At 41.4% G+C, this 9,083-nt stretch overlaps 1 long non-coding RNA gene across 2 annotated transcripts; it reads right to left on the bottom strand.

Moving 5' to 3' along the window:
* Positions 1-216: 216 nt before the first annotated feature.
* On the bottom strand, positions 217-7,920 carry LOC110377960 (uncharacterized). Of its 2 annotated transcripts, XR_010276419.1 has the most exons (4): positions 6,819-7,920; positions 6,419-6,593; positions 1,638-1,868; positions 217-489 (listed from the first exon to the last, which is right to left on the bottom strand). It is a non-coding gene; the product is annotated as an uncharacterized LOC110377960 (long non-coding RNA). The 2 variants fall into 2 exon arrangements; XR_010276418.1 differs by lacking the exon at positions 1,638-1,868 and having other exon boundaries at positions 219-489.
* Between the last annotated feature and the right edge of the window lie 1,163 nt (positions 7,921-9,083).

Below are 9,083 nucleotides of genomic sequence, written 5' to 3'. Positions count from 1 at the left end.
CAAACATTCAGGACTATTCACTCGCACAATCATTTACATGCTAACAATTATAATAGTTGATGTTCCGCAAGTATCAGTGACACCAACATTCGAGGTATTCATCACTCAGATCCAAGCCGTAATTCATCTTATATTAAAAAATACTATTGCAGTGAAGAGAGTGAAAAGAGCGCAATCATTCAATTTGTAGCAGAGGTTGGCTACTCAGATTATAGGAAAGACATAAATTAGTATGGGTATAAATATTTCCATATCGTTTTATTATAACGGGGTAATAAAATGTGGTACAGAGTTGAAAACAAGCGCAGTATATCGCATTACTATTGTGTAGTACAATACTAGTTGTGTTGCGCATTATCTGCGCGGGAGCATTCCCAGGATTCCGTTAGCGGTTCACATGGCGACGCATCCCTTTCGCGCGAGTCAAGTGATGAGCCCCACAATGGACCAGCTGCCGACCCCTGGCGACCAGGTGACACCACGCCCGACCTGTTGAACAAAAAACAACCTTAACACTCTTTTCCTTACTGTTTATTATTGCACTATCGAAAAATGGAACTGAAGATACTCGAGATGATGTCGAAAAGGTTTAATCTGAACTTAATGCAGTTGCACTAAAGTTCATTTTAGGTTAAAGGTAAATCGATGTGGAGATGATTGCAATAGATAACAAAGCGCTCGGTGATCTGTAACTAGTTCGACAAATAAAAATAATTACGTAAGATCCCGTGGACTTGTATAATCTTAAGAAAGAAGCACACGCATTATAGTTTTAAAATCGAAAGAACTAATGTTCAGGAATCATTCTATTATTAGCAAAATTGAGATTGCTGGCAAGTTGACCTCTATGTAGGTATATGACAATGGCAGGTCAGAAGAAATCCTTTCGTTCGGGGACAATTGCGAAAATGTTAATTTATGCAAAGGGGAAGTTGTAGCAAAAAATACAAATAAAGCTTATGCACCTGAGCGTCGCATGCGCCGGCGCCGCAATAGAAGAGCGGGATCTCGTCACTCTTACAAATTAATTATGCAAACATTAGGAGCCGGCACGCGCGCTCGGGGACACTCAGCTTGTGCTGTGACTTGGTCTGCGAGAGTCAGCTCCACAGCTGCTAGTGACGGAGAAGGAAACCCAATTACAAAACGTGACTGGATCTTTCTCGAGGGTGACAAATTGTGGTCGCAAAAACTTTCCTCGCCGATAATTACTGTTCATCGACACGTAAACACGAGCTTCCCTATTTGCAAGTGAATGGGGACTTCGATCGAGGATTTTACTCAAAAAATAATACACCTGAACAAAAGCTAATTATACTTTGATAAAAGCTGGGTCCACAATGGGTGGCGTCGGAACAATCGCGGCCTGGAGGGCGGTGCTGCCTAGTGTTAATTAGCGGATTTTCTCACCTTTCGACAATGATTATTTTTTGTAGTGTACAGTAACGTGACTGATGATTTTTGTTTTCTTTTTTGTTGTAAGTATTTATGCTTTGCTTTGTCTTCCTGCGTTATTGTAACGACCTTTTTTAAACAGAAATATTTTATTGAAACCGCAATGCAAAAAAAGGTCTCATTAAAAATGCTGGTTTTTGTTAGTTGTGACTTGGTTTTTAGATGATATTGTCAGTACCTACTGTGTAAGAAGTGTTCAAGAAGTTACTTGATCCTCAAGTGGAACTGAAGGCAATTGTTGGTTATTATGAAAACAGTAGCAAGAAGTGGAGCATGTGCTAGCTGAAGGTGAAGGATCGTGTAGTGGACAATCGCGTCGGTGGCGCAAGCGCTCGCGGCCTCCACCTCTGCGCGCCATTGTTGCGCACTCCTGGACTGTACCGACTGCACCACGCCGCACTATGACTGCCATCCTGCATGGTATACACGGATACTATTGTCAAGACTTGAAACTGAAACTGACTTCAACTTGAAAATGAGAATTTTAATCTTGAAAACAACTTTCTTCTTTAATCTGGATTTAGGTAAGTAGAATTGTCGGTGGATCCAAAATGTTTACTTAGTTATTATTGAAGTCATCTCTCATATCATAGTATGTACCATAGTTTCTAATCAGTTGTATGTATGAATGAAAAGTATAGAGTCAAGAAGTTGGTGTTTTTATAAATAAGTATAAATCAATAAATAAGTAGGTATCCGTTTATATTTATTTTCAAACCCCTTTTCTTTGTTTGAATTGACACGTTTAGAACGTAGGTAGGTACTGTTCTTCGTGATACATATTCATCATTAAACGGTCGGTACTGAGCGGTCACTTCGTCATTCAATAAGTCTATGTATAAATGAATGCTTTTATTAGCAATTTCTTATATTTATCGTACTTTTTACGATACGATGTGTACAATAATAGTGACGCAGTACATCTCCGGCCTGCAGACTACATTGAAACCTGGTGAATGATATAGAAGATAATACTCTGACGAAGGCAAGTGTACTAAGAGTTTGTTAAAGCTCAGTGGAAAATCTCGAGCCAGACAGGTCAAAGGGTAACTTGACATACGTACCTAGGTATGTACCTAAAAATCTAGTGTATAATCACAATGAAAATATTTAGTTGTCGTCAACTGTCACGATCAAGGACTGCAGGCTTCCAATATGCTGAATTTTAAACACCAGTTTTATACATAAGTTATGCTTATTTTTTACAATAATTCCGCGTGTAATCTTTTGCTTTTTAAAGGAATATTTTGAACACAATGGTGGTGTATGTGTGTTGTGTCGGCCGGCACGGGTGACACCGTCACCTCTGCCCCGCGACCCGCTTTGTGTACTACGAGCTACGGGGAACAACGTGCAAAAAATATTCTCTATACGTAAACCACTCGCCGTACTTGCAGTCAAAACAGTAAGTAATCATGCTCCTCCACAAAGTTCCTCTTCTGCTTATCTGCATCTAAGGTATATTTGCATCATTAGCTATCTCAAAAAAAGGTTTACAAGCATAACAACTGTTGGAATAGTCATTCAGACTAATATAGACTCGACATTTGAAGTGATTTCCGCATTCATTATAATATAAATAAACAAATAAATTATTGCTTTGACTTTTATAATTAAGAACTTTACTACTGATTCAGAGATTGCATAATGTAGGTATTAAGTCTAAAACAAGATTTTTTTGTATACAATTAGTCCCCTTTGACCCCAATGCACCACAATAATAAATTAAACACCTAACATTAATAATTGAGGGATTTCAGACATGGTCACACTGACGAGCAGATTAGAATAATTCGATTTATAAATAGGCACTTAGGTACGCCACGCTGTTTTCATTAATGTTGTCCTGAAGGTGAATACGCATTTATCGACAGCCGCCCGTTACATCCAGCGCTTAATAAATAGTTTTTTGAAGACGTCCTCATTCGATTGGCATTATCGTGTCCCCAAACTAGTGACATGTCGACAATGGCGCGCCGGAGGTACACCCAACACAACTAAACAAAATTAAAACCGGATTTCCAAAATCCCGTTTTGTCGCATCGGCAAGAAGCTCTGTTTTCGATTTCTATTCGGATTGTTTGTTTTTTGGATCCATTGTTGGGTCTGTCGGGGCTGCGACACGCGTACCCATTTTTGCACAGTCTATTCCATTGTGTTAGCGAGAGGAATGACGTTTGACGGACACGAGCGGGTGACGCGGCCGCGCTGTGGGGTCAGCTATGTCAGCAGTCCGCACTGGCGTCGTTAGTGCCGCGACAAAAACCACGATATCATCTCGCTGCACAGCTCACCTCTACCACATTTGGCCGAGCACCGCGGGCTACGCAACGGGATTCCTGATATCATATTGGGTCCCGTCATCATGCTCTAAATTACTTTTTGTGTAGTGTAAAAGGAACGAAACGTTTCGTCGGTCAACCATCGCTCGGAGCAACACTCGACCAATTTTTGTTTTAAGGGTCTCGCGTACCCCTTTCCTTACCTGCACCAGGCCTGCATCTCGGGATGTCTTTCGTATTCATTTTAGCTGCTGTTATTGTTTCTTTATTTATATTGCGTCATTCAGTTCAAGCTTTAGAGGTTGTAGTAGCAGTATATTCAAAATACATAAGTAAAGACCAAATTAAAAATGCATTACAAAGAGACTTTGCAGACATTGAGTTTCATTCATGGCCTGGGATCGATGAAAAAACAGACAGTTTTTTATTTTCATTTAAACTTTGTTTCTATGTTTGTCAATTATCAGGACTCCTACACGCTGTGCTGTAATGTTCCTCCTATGGTGACAAACTGACCATAAATGTCCACATTTGGACAGCGGACTGTCTCTCGTGAGTGCTCTTGGTTTCCTGTAAGATTAGTTCAATAGTTGAAAGAAAATATAATGTTGTCAGCAATAGTGCGGCGTAGTTCCGTTAGACAGGCGACGGTTATCAAACGGCAACTCGGTCCGGTTCGCAAGAAGCGCTCGCTCCCGCGCGTCCGGCGCGCCAATTATGCTGCGCGCACGCGCCTCCAAAAAAACCACCCGCCGACCATCTCAACCATTTTTTAAAAGGCCCAACTTAAATAATAATGCAGTAACACGCGAAAGTATTCGCAAAATGCGATCCGCGAATTTCGTTTCCAAATTCCACTGGGTCCGGGGTTGGACGTCGTTTTTTGTCGCTACTATTGTCTGTTTATCTTTAGATTTGTGTTCTGCTGTTCTTGCAGCTTTGTCGGTGTGGCTCCAGCGACGTTTTCAGATTTCCGTTCGCTCGGTTTCCTCTTATTGCTGTTGAGATTTATTTATTTTTGAAACTGGTTGGTTAATTGGTTCCTGTCCTATATCGTCCTCGGCGCTGTCAAAGTTCCCCGCGTCCGCTCCACTCACCGTAAAGGAATGCAAAATCAACTGTCTGCAGGCCGTCGCACATAGGGGTATTTTGCATTTCTAGCCGGGCGAAACTAAAAAAACAAACTTTATCAGAAAAGAAAAATTTAATGCTTGTTAGAAAGCCAGGTAACTACTGAACAAAATCCGACCATTTTCAGGCTCCTACTCCCGCGCCATCCAGCCACAAACCTCTCGGAACTTGATCATTGTGACATGCACTCGCGTCAGTTTCTGACTTCATTGAAAACGTACCGTGTTTGAAACCTCAGAACTTTTTTATTGTGAGCTATTTAACCAAAACTATTATGGATTATCATAATACAGGTAAGAACAGTTTTATTTGTTAGGATTTAATAATGTTTACGTGTATTTTTTAAGGTTCAAAATCAATTCTTAAAGTTCAAAATATTTGAACCGTTTTTTAATGAATTTTACTTTCCACAGTAAATATAGTTATCTTCCGAGTGCTTCCGGCTAATGATTTTTGTAGTAATGTATTACAAACATTGTCAGATGATAGATATTACACACATTAGGTGCTACTTTTTGCTACTTTTGACAGAACTTAGACGTTACTGCTGGTGTAAACTAAAAACAATTAACCATTATTTTCAAGCAAATTATTATTTTTTTTCTTTTTAACACGCTTATTTATTGTTTTAGGCATACCAGGGAGCTCTAACTACAAACATTTAAGTAGAGAATACCTGTTCAATATGATTTTTATCTAATTAGTTAGTCAATAAAACCTTCTCCAAATCATGAATATTCCTTTATTTTATCATCGTATCAGCCCATAATACTCACTTTTGAATTAAGGCCTTCTCAATGGTTTTTTGTAAATATTAGTAAGTCCTATCTACTTTACAGCAGAAAACCCCGTACTAATAGTTTCGCCCGGCTAAAAATGCAAAATACCCCTATGTGCGTCGTCCCGAGCGGCCTTTTAATAATGCACACGTATAGCTATAATGAAGTGCCCAAAGTTTTTTGTGCCGGAGCGCGATTAGTCCCTCCCGGCGATCTGAGGTCGCGTACACCGGCCCTATCATTACTAAAAACGATCCTAATAATATAATAGTCCTGTCACATCCCTTCGAGGGATCCACTTTTTAAAGGACAATTTTCGTAATAAGCGACGAAATTTTAACAGTCGTTTACAAAATGTTATAGTTTAAACTGTCTCTTTAATGGTATTTGTTCCTCGATCGTTTGGAGATTAATGTGAAATCGTTAATGTGGGTCAAGATAATAACGTACGTTTCCGTCTATCTCGACTATACGATTTCTATAAAACTTATCGTTGTAAATTTTGTCAAACTCAAATATGATACCTATTCGATTCCAAGAAGTGCAATAGAAGTGAATCGTTTCACACGGCGGACGCCACCTGGACTTCAACAAATCGTCAACAGTTTTATTATCCACAATCCTGAGATGGATACGACAGATTGCCTGCACTTAAACGTTTATTTATTGCGCTGGAGTTAAATTATGAGTTTATAGATTCAGTAGCGAATACAAGGCTGTAAATCATGGCTGGTATCTAGCATTAGGTATTGATAGCGAGCGCGGGTATACCTGTGCGTGGAGGAGTGTTGCGCAGGGTGTCGGCACGGCGGGGCTCGCGGCCGCCAAATGCCACATTTATATTGTTCATTACGGGGCCCGGAGGTGAGAGATGTTGGCGCTGTCGCCGCGCCGGGGGGTCGCTGCAGGGCTGACCCCCACCACCAGCTCGCTCCAGCCGAGGACTCTGCGGAAAATCAAACGTCTTATTGCAACACTTTTCACTTACAAAGTGAAAATATATTGAGGCTAATTTTAAACTGAGAAGGGGCAGGAGAACGGGGTTTTAATCTTTGAAGTTATGAAATCTATACAAGTTTCCCAAAATTAAAATGAACAAATAGACTTATCAAAATTCGTATTTATTGCTGATTATGTAAAATGAGTAAAGCAAAGAAATGCAGAGCATTACCAGTTTTGGTTAGGCAGCCCTGGTGGTGCGTGCCACCGGGGGTCCGGAGCGCGCACGTCCGAGCGCGTTGATTTGTGCGCGGACTCCCGCCGACAGTATTTGTACAGGGCACGCGTGGGACGCACCGCGCCGCGCCGCCCCGCGCCGCCCGCGACACGCGACGTCGCGCGACATGACGCGACACCGACATGCGAGCCGCAGTCATCTCCGACGATTTGTTACTACACCGTTAACTTCATATTTCTATACTTCAGGTCTAGGAAGATCAATTTATATCGTATCAGATTTGTCTCGACTTGAATATAACTGTAATTTAACCTTCGTCCTCACCATCTAGTCACATAATAAATAAGCCGAAGTCTTGCACATCGAACTATTAAGAATATGGTCATTATGCCAATATTGGTTTACGTATTTTATGTTTGCGTAAACAAATGAGGGACTTTAGAAAAGGATGTGACGTCAGCAAGCAATACCCTAACGCACAGTGAGACAAACCAGTAGTTAAACAGACATGTTTATGCGAAAGTTAGAAGTTACTTTCGATGCCATAAGGTGTTTAATTAATGACTTAACATCAGCGACAGACAATGATCGGTAGGAATCTTAATGCGGGCGCGCGGTACGTGAGTGAAAACATGGCTGCGATCTCACCAGTCTGAGTTTCATTTCGTATCTTTGTCGACGTATTTTCCAATCTAAACGAGCCGAAATTAGAAGGCTAAGACAACTTTGAAACCGGTCAACATAAAATTGGAAACCAACTGTAGTCTCCGAGTTGCGCAAGAGTCGATCGACCAGTTTGGCGCGGGCTCACAGCGCGTGGGATCTATGGGTCTGCGCGACGCGGCCGCGGCACGAAACGTCGCGCGCGCGCACCACGCACCTGCACTTACGACGTTTGTCGACGCCACCCAAATTATTTAGTCTGCCACTTTATTGCCGCGGATTAAGAATCTCGTTGACATAAATTATTATGTGTATAGCACTTAAAATATGGCCACAAACTGAAACATTAACCGCAGCACGAATATGCGCGTGAGTTACGGCGACGCTGCGGTCTAACTGCACTCAGTTTACCAACATTTATTTTGTTAACATACAACCGCTTGTATGCTTTAAAATATTGTTTCCACGTTTGAGTTCTGTTAGAATGATACCCACCGTTAATATCGACATACTGTCTATTTGTATCAGGTTCGATTTCCAGGTCAAGCGAAACATGTTTCAGATTGTGCAAACAGCTCTAGTGTCCTTGATCACCGACATGTCGGCTTAGACGTGATTACGCCAACGTCTTCTTTATAATTTCGTCAATTCGAAGCACTAGACTCGCGAGATATTGCCTTTTAACAGCCAGTTGGTGTTACGTTGCGTGTATCAGAGGCACAAAGTGTGCCGCAGATATGAAACGGCTCAGTGCTTGAAGGAGCAGTTATCTGGCGTTAATTTGCCTGCACTAATGTAGGCATCGGCGCGGTATCAGCCGATAGCTTCATCAGGCTGTCCGGCTGTCGCCTGTCCGCCGCTGACGCATCGCGTTATGTGACTTTTATCAATCACGAATCGCTCGCCGCTAAAGCATCACATTTCTAAAGCCAATTTAGGACTCCGATATCAAAACGAGTTTAAGTAACATTTTATTTCGTAACACAGTCGGCGAGCTGCGATTTATCGTACATTTAGAGTTTTGTCAGTTGCCTTATAGTATAAAGAGCTTTATTTGGAATCATAATCTTGTAGCTGGCATAACTGTCAACTATATCAGGATTACCAGTCACACGTTTTTTCATAACGAGCCTTTGCTGAACGAATAGACAAATCATCAAAACGGGCTAATCATTAAAATATCTCGTAAATCGTATTTAAGGTCATTATAGTTAATTTATCTGCAATAAGATATTGTTTTATGCAAATCTCTAAGAGAGGACTGGTGCGGGAATGGCACGCCCGAATTTACCGTTTGTTAATCGTTTGAGAGGAATCTCCGCGGCGCGTTCTTCGAGGACATAAAGTGTTTGGTGTACCTGGACAGCTAATAAGTGTTCCGGAGAGCGGCGTGACCACAATTACGGTTTTATATCGGAGCATGAAAGGGTGTCCGTCGCTCCGCCATATTGATGGCGTATATTTATCATAGACAATTTAGGAACACCTGCTGTTAGTTCGGATGAGCGGTATATGTCAAATTAATACGACTCCTCGGCGAGGGTTTATAGTTTGTTGGCTTTTGACGCGGCTAATGTTTTATTTGTTCTGCCCGGG

This window comes from Helicoverpa armigera, chromosome 4 (assembly GCF_030705265.1).
Source record: "Helicoverpa armigera isolate CAAS_96S chromosome 4, ASM3070526v1, whole genome shotgun sequence".
In the NCBI taxonomy this organism is placed as follows: domain Eukaryota; kingdom Metazoa; phylum Arthropoda; class Insecta; order Lepidoptera; family Noctuidae; genus Helicoverpa; species Helicoverpa armigera.
Note: the sequence above shows the minus strand (reverse complement) of the source record. Positions and strands in the feature narration are given on the sequence as shown.